Consider the following 16,313-nt stretch of genomic DNA (forward strand, 5'->3'; position numbering starts at 1 on the left):
ACCCCTGCACGCCTCAGCTTTTCCAGGTCTTGTCTGAGTGAGATATTTGCATCTTGAATCATGGCGCGAGGCACCAGGCTGCCGCACCTCTTGAGTTTCAGTCTGTATGTGTGAAATCCCTTTTGGACAGAGATCAGGGTGGTAATGTGATAGTCTGGAGGAGGCTATGATGGGAGGCTTCCCCCCCCCCCACCTTCAACTAGAGCCAGTCAAGACAAGTATTAACATTGTAAGACATGATTCATTTTTTTGCACACTTAAAGGTTAAGTTTTCCCAAAAACGAAAATTCAGTCATTATCTCCTCAGCCCCATGCAAATGGAAAGTCAGGTGACGTTTCGTAGTCCAGAGAACATTTCTGGAGCTTCACAGTAAAACAGTGTCGCAGAATTCTCCTAAACAACTGAAGTAGATGTGGACTTTCTGAAAAAATAACATGGCTCCATACAGCTCATTTAGTGTGATCCAAGTTTCCAGAAGCCCCGAGATTCAAAATTGATTTTAAAAGACGTTTTCTTATATTTTTATTAAAGCCAAAATCTTCTCTGTAGCTGCTAAGCTAAAAAAAAACATTAGCACTCACCCTGTCTGAAGTGGGTGCATGAGCTCGACCGTGTGGCAAGGATGTAAATAACGACTTTTCAAATCAATTTGGGATCAGGGGTTTATGGAGATCACGTCGGAATGGCTGTGCGGAGCCATTTTATGGTTTTATACAGTCATTTTATTCATGTTTTTGAGTCCCCATCTTCTTCAGTTGTTTAGGAGAATGCTGCAACAATGTTTTGGACCACAAAACTTCACCTGACTATCTATCGGCATTACATTTTTGGGTGCAATTATCCTTTAACCCTTCCTGATTGTGTTTTCGTCGCCTGAACAGAAAAGCGAAGAAGTTAAGACACTGATAATGAGGACATCCTGTCTAATGTATCCAATTCAGGACTGTTCTCATCCTGGAATCTTCAAATTAGCAAATTCTCGCTTCAACTTTGCTGAACAGAGTGTGAATAAATTATCAATCTAACAGGAGATGCTGTATAGCTGTTGTTCGCACTGAGGAAATCATAAATCAATCCCAAGGCAAGACGACAAGGTATAAACTTGTGAAGCAGCCGAACAGTGTTTAATCTCACCATCTGAACTGCAGTGTACGGGAGAAAGAGCTCACACAGAGGGAAAACTAACCATCTTATCAACACCCCTCTTACACGCGAAATTTGACTTGGTGCAAGTCAAGTCTGTGTGGGCTGCATTTGAAATGTGCCTGTCAGATATAAGAAATGTAATCTTGGAAATAAATCTTGACGAATAGAATTCCAGTTACAAAACTGTCATTAACGCAGAGACACTTATACAAGTATTGATTTGTACCATTTTGAGGGACTGCTGTAATATGAACCGTCCAAACTTAGCCAATACAAGGCCTAATATTTCACAGTACAGCACATACTGCTTTCTCATACAGAGATAGACATTAGTCTGGCTGTGGATCAGATGAGATAAATGAGCCGCTGCAGATAAGACGGGGACATCAGAAGTCACTCCAAGTCCTGAGCTAAAGTGAGGAAGCGGAGCTAAAAGAAGAAGCATATGCATGGACTAAATGACCCGCGTCTCTCTCCCCACTTAATGAACCCCCTGCTACATGTCCACCCTGCTTTAGCCTCGGGAGGCAATGTGGTTATTACCATGTAGGACATCAGACTTCACCCTGTGTAATTATACTGCCAGCGTCCGAGCTCTCCGAAGGGTCCGCTGCACTTCATCTCATCTTGAAACCCCAAAGTGCAGCTGTTAAGAATAGCCTGCAGACGGAACGGCTGGCTACCTCAGCTCGTACAAATGAGCAACTGAGGACAGGAAGATGTCGGAGCTCAAGCACTGTCTTGTTGTGTAAAACAAGTAGCAGCTTTTCAGTGTTTCACGTCTACCATTGATGCCAAATGTGTAGCGTAGTTTCCAGACCAGAGGAGACGAGAACAAGATGGGGCTGATATCTTTGTTTTCTTTGATGGATGGAAGAATTATTACATTTAACGTCCAAGCCAAAACCTTAAAAGGAGACATATTGTGCTCATTATCCGGTTCAAGGTTTGTTTTGAGTTACTACTAGCTACATGCTTTAATGCTCAAAAAACACATGCCCAGTGCTGCAGCTCTGTATTCCCCCTCTGTCTGAAACGCTCTGTTTTAGCTCCTGTCTCTTTAAGGCCCCTCCTCCCAAATACCCCGTCTGCTCTGATTGGTCAGCTCACACACGCCTGACCCAGCCCGGCTGACGACAACAGAGCAGCTGTGCTAAATCAATTCTAACGTGCCAAACTAGCCGCTGGACATAAATTATGCAAATTTGTGACATGGTTGATGTAGCGTGATGTCAATAAATCACGGAATTAAAGGCGGGACAACTGATGAGGTGTTTCAGCAGCAGTGTTTTCTGTGGGAGAGAGAAGCTTTGACCTTTTTAGCTTTCAAATTATTTTACGTGCACAAGAACACAGAAGGAAAGAAAAAAACAAAACAAAAAGAGCATAATAGGTCTCCTTTGAAATTCAAGAGTTGAACCATCATAATATAACCTGCCAAGCCCTAATCCCGCCGCTGCTCCAACATGACGACATAATGAAAGGCTTCCTCCTCCATTCACTTCCACTGCTCACCTTCGCTCATTTTCCCCCCACATCTGCCTTATTCTGTGACCTACATTTAGCTGTGGTGCTGTGCATGCAGATGTAAGTGCAGACACGGCTCCACTCAATGTTTGTGTCTATATGTGTATGCTCAAAAGTCAGTCATTTTAACATAACGCCTTTACCCACGCAAGGAGCTGAATTAATATTGCATCCACTACTCCATCTCTGTGCCGTGTGAGCAAATGTGTTTAGTTACTGTACGCTGTGTGGATATGCCTGCCAGTCTCTGTGTGGATATGTGACTTAGTACCCGCAGTAGATCAACCAGCTCCTCTCCACTGGCACCTAGCATGTGGAGCTGAGAACACACTGCAGGCGATGCAGCTCATTCCAGCCATCCAACTGCCTGCCAATCACATACACTTGAGCATGTCATCGCATGACTGCACGCACGCATGCAGATGCACAGTTAAATACAGAGTAGCTTTAAAACCTAAAGCAGAGCACAAACTAAGTCCACAAATACAAAGAAACGGAAGTTATATTTCACTGCTCACAAGCACGGAGACTAAACAGAGACACAGAGCAGAGCACTTATGTTATTTAAAAAGAAAAAAAGGCAGACATGCCCAGTTTTGTCCGACTACTCGTGAGCGTGCAGGGGCTTGAATGTTATGCAGGTCAATAACAGGAGTGTTACTTTCCACCAGGATGATGGCATTTCATTCAACACTTGGATGTTCAAAAAACATGCTTGGTCGTTTTTGCTTGTTCACTGTAAAATTAAACTGACTTTTTCACATATGATGTAGATGCTCTTCAGTCATTTAAATAATAGATCAAACTGAGCTTTGACAAGCCGCACAGAAGCACACCCGCAGCACAGTCAGTATGATACATCTTAAATAAGCCAACCCCAGTTGTAGGAAATTGTGATGGGTATTTTTCACCATTTTCAAGATTCAAAATCGTTGTTGTCCATTAATGCAGGCAGTAATGGAAATGTGTCTTTCACTGTTGCATGGCTAAATACATCCAGTACATATAAGAACAACAAATGCACTAAAAGATAACACAGTACAAGTATTTCATAGACCAAATGTTTACTGAATTGGTCAAGAAAATAAATGAATAAAAAATAAGTTTTTTAGTCAAAGCTCCTAACATAATGACTGAATAATTCTGACCGTGTCAGCGAGACCTGCAATAGACAACAGTTTGCTGATTGCACAGTATAATGGCTGTAGAAAAATAACACAATCCGTGTACAGATTGGTTCCCTATTCAAATTTTTTCCTGGAAATGAAGGTGGAATTGCAGCACAAAAGAAGCGTGTCTTATGTTGTGCAAACAACGCAGGAAGAGGCATCGATGGAGAACGCCGGTGTTGTGTCAATGTGTGTTCCACTGTTGATACACGTTTCCCCTTACCAGTTCAAAACTGGCATTCTTTCTCTTAGATCAGTAAGTAACAAAACCTGCCTACTTATTAATACAACAAGTGTTTTACTCTGCCTTTCACAGCACTGAGATCAGGGTTTCTCAGTCAAATTGGGATTCTTCCGGTTGTTTTTTGCTGCCAGCGGTAGAAATGTTTCTAACACTTTGCACCTGTGTCATCAAGATTAATACCACAGGGAGGTGTGATGGGTGTCTGGGTTCGGGGGAGTTGAGAAGTTGTTGATTTCTGCCCTGACTTGTCACCCAGCAGTAACTAGCTGTATGAAATGCCAAGTCAACTGTGGATAAACTAGAGCCTGTGATGAAAGGGCTGGTAGGATTGGAGGTGATCAGAGGTTACAGCAGCAAAAACGAGACCACCAACGTTGTTGGCTGGCAGTGATACCCTGTCTGAAAGCACCTTCACAGACATCTTTTGCATTACAATTTTTTGTTACTAATTGGCCCAGAGTGAGTACACAGAGATAGTGATACAAGTTTATATATCAGCCCAGCCAATTTATCATTCGAGTTCTAGTCCAGGATAAAATTATATAATTACATACTGATGTATTTTTCATAACATGGACTTAGAATTGTTATTATCAAAGTAAATAATAAATACGTTTTAAAAAAATCAGTATGTTAAACATGTAAGCATGCATGAAGCAACTTTAACTTTCATTTGAGGACGTGTTCATGTCAAGCCGCAGTCCATTATTTCCATTAGCTCCGTCTTTACAAACTCTTGAGGAAGATAAGTCTCGTTAGCTGCTACATGCTCCTCTATGTTCACCAGCTAGTAGCCAACTTTGTCCGACTGACAGTTGGTACTGGGCAGATAGTGTATAGTGGGTATTTTAGGGCTTTTTTAGACAAAAAAAACAGCAGCCTGTAGAAACGAGGCTGATGAGAGTGGCGAAAGTGAATCAACAGTAAAGTTTTGGACTGTCGAAGGGTTAGAGACACCGAAAAATACTGCGTTGAGTTGAGGGGAGCTGCAGATTTTGTGATGAATCTCTGTGGGCTTCTTGCACACAAGCATTTTATCGATGTTGAAATAAAGATGTTGATTTCTGCAGCTTTAATATTTTGGACCCTTGATGCAAAGATTTCTGTAGTTTGGTGTGTCTGATGTGAGAAGGTTTGTGGCATTCTCAGGAGTAGCCCACCGGTTCACCTCAAAACTGTCACAACCTGCTTTTCAGCAGCATGAGTCAGAGTTTGTCACTCTCCTCAGCTGCACTGCACTCCATGGTGAAAGAGAAAATATGTTTCATGTGTAAAAAGTAAATAAAGAGGATTTCTGCTCCCCTCTGTGGGATGCACACGCGCACAGAAACAGGAAAAGACCATCATTTTGTGAAACGGTCACAGAAAAACAAGCTCGACATCTTTCATCCCGACACACTCTTGGTGGTAGCAGGATCAGACTCATGAGGGATGGCTTCATGCTGCTGTGACACCAGGTCCAGCAAGGTCAGACCAGAAAGTACTAACTCCATTAAAGACTGATCCCACTGAGGCAGATTACTTCTGTCCCGTCTCCCGCTATCCTCCTTGAACCACAGCAGCGATTATATCTGCACAGCAAAAATGTCTATTTTTGCAAAGGCGTGCCTAGACACTCATTCATCTTGCTCAGAAGAAGCGACTACACCCAATAATGGCCTGTGAGGTGCAGGGAGGCGGAAGTCTCTCACACACACCTGTCACAGTCCATCTGCTGTAGAAAACTCACACCTGATCCACAATGCAGAGAGGAGACAACGGGGTCTACATGCTGCGTCTGTGCACACACACATCCACACATACATGCACGCTAGTTATCCACTATTATTCACAATATGACAACATTCAGAAATTGATGTAAACAGGATATTCTATTTTAATATGCAGAATGAGGATTTATTCCAAATTTTCTGATTTAGAGATGTATTTTATGCTGATTTTATTCAGGATTTAGGGAAATTCTTTGGACACGTTTACAGCACATTCAGTATATGCATCACAGTTGGGGGTTGTTGTTTTTTTTTCGCAGGTTGTGACACACGGCTGTGAAGGAGATCTTGTGAACTGGTCAACTCGTATTAAGAAGGAGCTCAGGGGGACTCGGTGTCTGTGCAGAAGCATTAAATGTGGCTGAATCTTGGAGAAAGGCTCCTGGCCCAGAATATTTCACCCTGAGGTTATTGAGGTTATTCTTTACCAGCGTTGGGCATTTTAATTCAAAAATCTAATGTACTAAATATGACTAGTTATTTTCCTTTTAAAGTAATATGCTACTTAACAATATTACCATCTGTGTAGAGTACTGCATAACTGACACTACTTTTGTGTTACTCCCTCCAAAATAACCACAGAAGCACAACTTGGCATAATAATATAAACAGGGAAATATCATTTCATAGCAGGCAATTAGAGCTAATTATTAAAATTGCTCGCTTATCTCACAAAAGTGTGATGATGATATAGTACAAATAAACAGCCTTTTGAAATAAATGAATAGCCCTTGACGAGGGGATAAGCAGGCAGGCAAGGGATCAAAGTCTGGTAATTTATGAATACTTAAAAACGCGTGCCATTTCTCACTGTAGAGCGTTCCCTCGGCTTCCTAATACATAGACTGTACCTGACATTTTTGGTGTCTTTCTCTGATTAACTGAAAGTAATTGGAGTTTACCCTTTTTCATACTGTCCAGTGCTGAAGCTCTGTATTCCCCCTCAGTCTGAAACGCTCTGTTTTAGCCACATTTCCTAAAATCGGTTCAACAAATGAAAGAGGGAGGCTGTTTGTCAATAGTGCTCTGCTTCATGTAAACGGGACTACTATATAACATTATGATTTTATGCAGGTTTTTTTAAACGAACCTGTTCATAATCGGCAATTAACGCCTTTTACATTGCCAGTGCTTGAGTTTACCTTTCTGTTTTTTTCCCCCTTGTGAGTCCCATCCATCATGTCAGCAGATCATATATCCCATCAGACTCCATCCAGAAGACGTTACATTTGATTTAAAAAGTCTAATCAATAATATTCTGAATTACAGACTTTTCTGGAGCTGATGACAGAAGTTGCGGAGGAGTGAGACATCTCGCTTCTTTCTGATCTCTGATGAGTTGCACATGCGCCGTAAAGATGAGGCAGCTAACTAGGCTCAGAAGCCACAAACAACGGTTACCTCTTTGATATCTTTGACTTCAGTTTCTCTTTCAAACTCAGCGCCAACTGAAGGATGTTCAAGTGCTGCTTGACAGAGACAGATGGAAAGATAACGTAACTTAACGTCGAGTAAATTAGCATTTTCCCCCCGGTGTTGTGTTCACATCACAGCCGAGCCGAGTCGGAGGCGATAATAGCCTGTGACTACTGCAGGGTTAATTGACCTAGGAGTAAATCCCAATAATTTACATTCACATTGCACACAAAAGCCAGATGTTAGAGTGTGTTAGTGGGTTTTTTTGGCCAGCGTGAAAGGGGTGCTGGTGGCATATTAATTTTCATCAGCCATGTAAACAATTTGAGGGCAAAATCTGCAATACTTTCTGCACACGCACACACATATGCGCGCGCACACGCACACACATATGCGCGCGCACACACACACACACACACACACACACACCTGGACAAGGACACTGCACTACCAATTAGCCCCTCTTTTTCTATCAGAGCACCATGTAAAGTGTTCATGCGCCTTGTAATTACCAGAGCAGAGGACGTGTTTCATTTAAAAGCAGCACCACTGACACAGCCCTTCAGAGAAAACAAGCCTCTGACTCATTCACAGTGAGTAACAGACAAGAGAAAGTCATCAGCCATCAGACATCCACTGGCTGTTCCATGTCTGAACTGGAGACCGCAGACTTCAAAGTTTATAATCTACACCGCTGTACTTAAAGCACCTCACAAGTCACAGTCAGAGGAAAGGAAATGACTCTAATGTTCGGTTTAAAGAGCAACCTCCAATTCAGCAAGAAAAGGACATCTGATGAAAACACGTGGCCGGGAAGAGTCGAATCATCCTGACCTTCTAAGCACACCCTATTCTGATAAATCACACAGGGCAGCGGCTCTTGATGACAGGCTTTCACGGTGCGCAGAGCCCTCTCCAATACAGCCTGCCAAAAGCAAGGTCCTATGAAGGAAATGCAGCTGTACACCTCACATTATGGCCCATAAATACAGCTGGGAGCGCTGACGCCCACAGCAGGCGGCTGTTTGATGTGAGAAAGTAGAGAAAGTCCACTTAAAACTCATTTCACTGTCCCTTTTCCTCTTCTCGTGGAGGTCGGACGGACGTAACAGCGCTTGTACGGTCAGATTGTATGAGTAGTCACCACTCAATCCATTTGTTTTGCGAAGCGAGGACAGGCTCAGCTGTGTTTCAGTTGCTTGCTCATCCACGTTTAGGACAAAGAAACAAAGATGGAGATGAGTCTAAGGAAGCTGCCGTTACTCCGCAAGCTGAGCTAAAAAAAACAACAACATTTCTCTGGTCCAGACGCACACAAATAAGAGCAGATGTTACAGGTTAACACATATGCTAATGCTTCATAAAAAGATGCTGACAGGATTTGCTCGTATCAGGGTTTCACACACACAGGCTGTTGTATTTGTGGGAAGAAATCCTGTTTGACTGCCCGGAGAACAAGCCCACTAATCTACAGCTCTATAGCCATCTTCAGACAGCTTACCCTCGCTATAATCTGCCTGAACTCTGGACACTTGCTTCTAAACACAGACTGAGATTAGCAGCCTATCAGGGACTTATAGCGCAACTATGAAAGCTACGCCACAATAAGCTGCTCATGTCACTATTTAGGAAGACTCAACATAAAGACGTAAAGCACCACCATACGACAACATACAGACACGAGTGCCTAAACAACTCCTCTCAGGAAGTTTACAACATTGTAAAGATGGTTAATCACCCTGGACATCCATGTGTGTCTCATGGAGAGTCCTGTCCTCTGAGCGCTCACACGCTCGGCCAGGAGTGAGCAGCACAGCTGGTCTTGATGACTCCAGCGCTCCTTCTTTTGAAGGCTGAGCTCAGATAACTGCTGCTCTGGCCAGTTAGCGCGCATCTGAAATTACACCTCCACCTTCCCAGAGCGCCCTGCCCAGGCGATCCTTCCTCTCCTCTGTACTGTACTGTACGTCCACACACACAGTCTGGAACGGATACAAATGAAACTCTACCTCCAGCTTCAGCTGAATTTTTGGATTAACTAAAAAGAAGCTATCGTCGACCCAGAACTTTAGCTTTGCCTTTTTATGAGCAGCTGTTAGTGTTTTGATATAAAGCATAAAGCATCTATAAATCAATTATTTCATAACGGCAATGTATCAGATGGCAGTGAGACAATGCGAAAGGGGACGCTCGTAGTGTTGAACCTAGAGAATATGCAGCTCTGCTCATCTCTGCAAAGCTTTCCAGCTCATTGTTCAGCTGTCCTGCCCACAATTTCAATGTTTTGGTTCACCCTCACATCTCTCATAGAATCATTTTCAGTGCAAAAGCTCTAAAAACCCCACTGTGCAGTAACTGTTCAGCACCAGGCGACACTCAGACACAGTTAGAGATTAGCTGGTGACTGTAGTGGAGCGTTAAGTAACAAAAAGAGCCAGATATTTCCCTCAGGAGCTGGTGGAGACCAAAAACAAAGCTAAAAGAGAGTGAGTGTTAGATACACCATGACTCCAAGTGAATACTAATGCTGCTTTGTAACTGCTGGATGTGTTATAAACCGTTTGCCAACAAGTTCATTAGAGCAACTTCAAAAAGGAGGTGATATGTCAATGTGTTCACAACTTGTATCTGCTGCCCCCATGTGGCCAAAAAAAACATTTATCCACCATTTCCCTATTAACATTTGTTGATTGACATTTAAAACCTTCTCATTTTATGTTTGCAATTAGGGTTGGGCTGAAAGATGAAGGCCATCTTCCATCTCCAATGGCAGGCATCTACTAGCCCTATAGCATCATTTGAAAGACAACTTTGTCTTACAGACATGTGGTGAGGAGACAAATACCCTTTAAAACCCAGCACAGGGGTGTATGTGGAACACTCGCCGGGCAGAGATGTAAGAGTTGATCCGACTCTGTTCAGTGGTGACGGGAGAGTTTTCTCGGCTGGGTTGGAGGTTGCTAAAGTAGAAAACAGCGCTGAGCTAATGAGAAACTTCTGCCACGTCTGATACTCCTTCCCGACAGAGGCGGTTCAGGTGCTTTTTCAGAGCCAGTGCCCACTCTGGAGCCAGTTCTTTGTGTTTTGACAGGCAAAGAACTGGCTCTCAGTAAGGAAAACACTTTGCAGGTCTAGAACAAAGAACCCCTTAGGTCAGGGACTGGCGGCAGGGTTATTGTGACCAACGACCAAGTAAAAAAGGTTTATGCCCGCTATTTTTAACAAACAGAGATTGTAGCATGTTCTGACTGAGAATAAACTAAAGATTTTCACTATTGATGCAACAATGGTTCGAGGACCAGTCATGTTTGCATGCCAATGTAGGCATGCAAAAGCAGGGGCAACAATTGTGAAGAGTCAATGTCGTTCACCATAGTAAGCAATCCTGGAAATTGGAGACGTTAACTGTACAGTGACGGAATGATGTGACTCTACGGTGGCTCTCATGCCCGTGGAAAAGCAAGTCAGTTCTTAAAAAGGTTTGCAGGTTGAACAAACCCCAAACCAGCACTAGCACCAGCCCAGAACCAGCAATTGGTTCACTTTGGTTGAAAGGAGGTATCAGGGGACGCAGATGTGCTGTCTGACAGGACACACTACCTCAAATTCATAAACACATAGCAACACCCCCCCTTCGTCCATCACAATGTTTCACTGAGGACCTCATCATATGCCAATTCGGCTGACATCACCCAACCCTACTGGCAACATCTACCCTCATTCTTATGACAAGAGATATCATCTTATGGTTAAATCAATGAGACTGTTCTGAGCAACCTTGAAGACGGAATGGTTCAATATTAAAAAAGATGCTTCACTGTGCTGCTGCTGATCGACCGTTGCACATCTGCCTTTCAGAGACGGAGAGTCTGTATCCTCCTGCAGTCTACGCAAACAGTCAAGAAACCCATCTTTAAAGTAACTCCTGCTTTGTCTTTTTATTCTCCATTTTTCTACCAGTGCTGTCAGGTCAATCAGTCATACAATCACTCTACCCTTTTTCTTTTTTCAGCATCAACTAATCTAATATGAACACAGGAATTCAATTAATGAAGTGGGATTTATGTTTAACTCCATCTGACTGAAAATGTCTCTTCACACATAAATCGCCTCCCCCTCTCAGACTACTTGTCTGATCTGATGCTAATCAGAGCAGTCGATCTTTAACTAGTTAACTCCGTTACTGGGTCATCACTGACGCCAATTATGCATTTCATCAGTTAGTATTTTTAGAACAGCGGCTTCTCCTCACTGTTACTCTGTGGCTGGAAAGAAAAAAAAACAACCTCCACATGTCCTTTTCAACCCACTCACAGGCGTGTTGGTTTACAGTGAAACACATTGGTGACAAAGCGTGAATGAAGATTCTCACACTGTTTTCATATCATTATTATACGCCGACGATGGCTAATAGATTGTACAAGACCGATTTAATCTATCCTCGTTCACCCTCCTCTCAGCTGGCTGCAGCAGCGTGTCCACACGCACCGCTGTGCACATCAATCCAACAACAATCAAAAAGGTTGTCGGAGGATTTCATAAACTGAGAATTAAACACGCACATACACTTTTCAGTATCATTTCACAGAAGGAGCTTCTATATGCTTTCTGTGACTCCATGAGCTAAAGTCCTTTCTTTTTTGTACATCATGTGTCATTTCTGCACACAGCATCATTCATTTGATGGCCCAATTTCAGGTAGAGCAGACGTATTTGTCTGTATTTAGAACCTGTTTTGTGTTCACATTGATTTGTCCCTGTGGATCAAAACGAATGCACATTTTGAGAGCTCATTAATTGCAAGCCAAAGAAGAAGAATCTCTTCACAGGACAATACTAAAGACCAGTAACTTTTTCATGAGGAAAGCCTTAGATTTTGTTCAGATTTGGAGGGAAAATGTAAGAAAATAGTCTCTGTGGAAAATAGCTGAAGGACGCCTGGATGTAGGTTCACCACTGGCAACGATTAAAGTGGAGTATTGTTCGTGCATGCTCTCCTACACACCTGTACAATGTCTGTACATGCAGATGGAGGGCGCCCCATTTGAGACAATAAATATCCAGCTGCAGAGACAAAGAGGTGCCAGCCAGTGTGTAGCGGTAATTAGATAGTTGTGTGTAAAAGAAATATCACAGATGTTCTGCGAGAGTCACAACCCCTTCACACATTGGCGGCTCGCATATGTGGGTTTATCAAGCATACATCAGCACATTCATAATGCATCCTTAGAGTGGGTAGCAACGGCTATTCACTTACTATAAAAGACAGTGGTCTGGCAAAGAAAAGATAAATGATTTAGTTTTGGTTTTATATAGTGCGTGTAGTCAGCCATGCTCTGGTGGTTAAAGGGTAACTCCATCAATTTTACACATTAAAGTTAAAGGTCTTGGGGAGTACTACTGCATATGTGAAAAAGCAGTATAAAAGATTTTTGTGGCTCCAGAGGAAGCTGCATGTAATCTGATAAACTGCCTCAGGTGCTAAGTTGCATTGTGGGCAATGTAGGAACCAGGTTTTCAAAAGCAGTCTACTGGTCTTACACTGTTGGACTCATTATGGACAGTTTTAAAACAACTTCATTCTTTTTCCTTTTAAAAACCTGCCCCCTACATTACCCACAATGCAACTGATCCACTGAGTGACATATTCAGTAGTGCTCCCCGAGACCTGTAAACACACTTTAATGTGTAAAATTGGTGGAGTTACCCTTCAAAAACATTTTTCTGACCATCAGTATCTGTGTTTGTTGTGTGTCTGTTTGCTGATGCAATAAATTCATTCAAAAATGCACTACTTTGGCTCCAATACAACATCCTCTCTCTGTCTCGGTCAATGTCCCGCCCACAACACTATCTTATTGGTTACACAATTGTGTACCAGTCCATCAACACCGAATAATCTGAATCTGAAAGCAACTAGGAACTAAAGTCATCAACTAAATGTGGTGAAGTGGAAGGATAAAGTAGCAGAAATTGATATATTCAAGTACCTAAAAATTGTACTAAAAAAGAAATATGAAATATTTAAGAACTGGCCACTTGTCGACTTCATACTCAAAACAAATAGGGGACAGAATATTGACAGTGTAACCGCTAACTGTTGCTTAATGTCGCTGCTGTTAGCTAATTTGCTCCGTTAGCTGTGCTGCTAGCGGTCATGAATGGGAGCTCAGAGCACCAGGGGCATGTCGGCGTTTACACCGCTAGCACAGGAGGTTTGGACCGGGACAGGCCGGTGCTAGCTTGTTAGCATGCTAACTTCAGTTGACATCTCTGCAGCACAATATACAGACATCAAAACTCTTATTTCTTCACATTATAATGATTATTTTCATATGTTTTCAACTAAAATGTGAGTAAACTGTACTTAATTACACTCCATTACTGGTTATGCTAGATTCAGACACAGATTTTTATCTCTCCCCAACAATGATCAACATTTTTCACCATTTTCTGACATTTTATAGACCAAACAACATAGAGGAAAATAATCGACAGATGGAAATAATGTGTAGCTGAAGTCCTGGTCACCACCCCTTCAAAAGCTTTCAGAACCAGAGAGCACAGAATTATTCAGCAGCTGCACACACAAACAAAATGACACTTCTCTGACGCAAAGTCACCACAACCTGGAGAGAGAAGCTCTGTGTTTTCTTCCCCGTGCTGTTTATGCTGCACAGGGAGAAATTACAAAGAACAGCCTGGTGCCTTTGATTCCAGTGGACTACAGTGAAGTGTGTGCATGTGTGTGTGTGTGCATGTGTGCATGTTAGTGTGTCCTCATTGTAATGTGTTTCAGTCCTCTCTCGACCTCCGCTGTTCCTGAAGGTGATGTGTTTTGGTGACATTGAGCTCGAAGTGACAAAGCTCCACTTTCACATGTTGCCATCAGACAACTCGCTGCACTTCAACAGGAAACACACTCACAACAAGAAAAAAAAAAAAAAAGACTTCACTGCCCTTGACACTTGCATGTTTGCCTTTGAATGCTCTCTCTGCCCTTGTTCGTGTGATGTGACAGCAATCAGGGGAACGTAACACTTTTGTGTTTAATTTAAAGCACTTGGTCCGAAAGCTGAGATGGTATCTTCTCTTGCCTCCGATTGAATTGCTCCAAACAAAAAGCCTGCCACAGCTGAGGAGCCGTGCAGCTGTGGATATAAAAGTGTCCTGATGTGAAATGAACACATTTTAAAGGAGGCAGTCTTCCTGCTAAAAAAACAAAAGGGCCCTTATTTCCATCATGAGATATAAAAAGGGTATCTGACTTTGTACATGCAATTTCCCCTCATCAGTGTAGCCTCACAGCAATTCACGTGGTGCCTCTGCCTCTGTGGTGAGGCTACATCACCCTACAGCTCTTTTCTTGGTTTTGGGCTCCTCGCTTTGACACCATGTGCATGAGGCTGTTAAACAATCGCTGAGTGTCAAGGAAACAATAAACCTCTGCATCTTCTCCCTCAAGTTGTGGAGCAGCGTGCAGGCCTTGCTTCACTCAGGAGCTGTGAATGAACTCCTCATTGTAGGAGAAGATTTGATCCCAAGGGGGGACAGGAGCGTCATTAACTGATGCACAGTTTAACTCTGCTGTGAATGTCAGCGATGCTCACTTGGTGTTTATTAAAACGATTTTCTCGTGCGAGAAACTGATCGAGCAGCTTCTGGAGATGAACACCGCGAACAGGCAAAAGTAACGAAGTAACGAAGGAACAAAGGAACAAAGGAGGGTTTTTACACCAAATTTCCACCCGCAGGTCTCAACCAATAATGTACCCTAAATGCCTGATCGTTTTCAAGCCGACACCGTGCATGCACATCCTCCCACTGTGCAGCTCCGGGTCCTGCACAAAGCGCGCTGGAGCAGCGAGGATCTGAATGGAAAACGCTGCGGAAGGCGAACAAAGCCTTACCTAAAAACCGTGTCGGTCCTCGGTGGATGCTGCTGCTGCTGCCGCCGCCGCCCGCCGGTCCATTCTGCTCCTGGTCGCCTTAATGCACGGAGAGCATGCGGCTCGGTTTGTGGCTCCGCGTCCACGGAGAGGACATCCACTACTACAGAGAGCGGAGGGGGCTGGCTGTGCTGTCCGTCACACTGTTGCTGGCCTTTTTCTCTCATCCACATCTGAGTCTGAGGGGCGGAGTCAGTCAGCTTGTTGGCATGTTGGCATAGAGGGAAGGGAAGGAGGCGAGGGAGGAAGGAAAGGAAAGGAGGGAGAAAAGGTAGATGGATGTTGAATCTGATGCCTTCCTGGCAGCAGCGGCTGGTGAGCAGAGAGGAGGGAAGAGGAAGAAAGGGTGGAGGGAAAGGCATATTTATTTTACATAATTTCCCAGCAGGACTGTGTGGAGATAGAAAGGTCACGTTCTTATTTGCTTTAATGCCAGGCATTAAATGAAAAGACTGAGGCCACAGTCATATCTATCTGTAAATATAAGGCTGCAGCCAGCAGATGGTTGGCGAGCTGATACGGCGAGGTTGGTGTTGTTCCTGGAACATCATGACTGATGTTGCTCCGGGACCATCTTTGCAACTGACCGATCACGTGTTCGTAATATGAAAAGCTTTGCGACTCGGGGAAAAAAGACCAGAAAAATACCCACATGAGAGATATTTGTGTTGTGAAAGGGTTTATTTTGACCCAAAGCATGTTTACCTAAACCTAACCAAGTGTTTTTATGCCAAAACCAGTGACAGAATACTAAAATTAAGTTTCCTGGGTGACAGTCCTGTACTCAACCCATGAAACCACAACAGCTTAAAGTGATAGTTGGGGTTTCTTCGATGTGGGGATGTATGAGGTACTCCTGTGAGGAGAAGCAGCGCGTAGCTCCGGCAGGCAGCAGGGCATTGTACTGCTGAAACCCTACCAGCAGCAGGACGTATTTTAGCCACCTAATATATACATATATACATATACATATATCTCTATGTGTATATATATATATATATATATATATATATATATATATATATATATATATATATATACACATCTGTTTAATGATGATATGATTTTAACATTTTTGGTGCTTTACCCTGC

At 43.1% G+C, this 16,313-nt stretch overlaps 1 protein-coding gene across 1 annotated transcript in view; it reads right to left on the minus strand.

Moving 5' to 3' along the window:
• The window catches only part of st6gal2a (ST6 beta-galactosamide alpha-2,6-sialyltranferase 2a), a 60,974-nt gene extending 45,608 nt beyond the window's left edge, over positions 1-15,366 (minus strand). The window contains exon 1 of the mRNA XM_073474189.1: positions 15,183-15,366. The gene's annotated coding sequence lies outside the window, so the exon portion shown is untranslated. The remainder of the gene's footprint in view (positions 1-15,182) is intronic.
• Positions 15,367-16,313: the final 947 nt, after the last annotated feature.

Source organism: Pagrus major, chromosome 9 (genome assembly GCF_040436345.1).
Source record: "Pagrus major chromosome 9, Pma_NU_1.0".
NCBI lineage: Eukaryota > Metazoa > Chordata > Actinopteri > Spariformes > Sparidae > Pagrus > Pagrus major.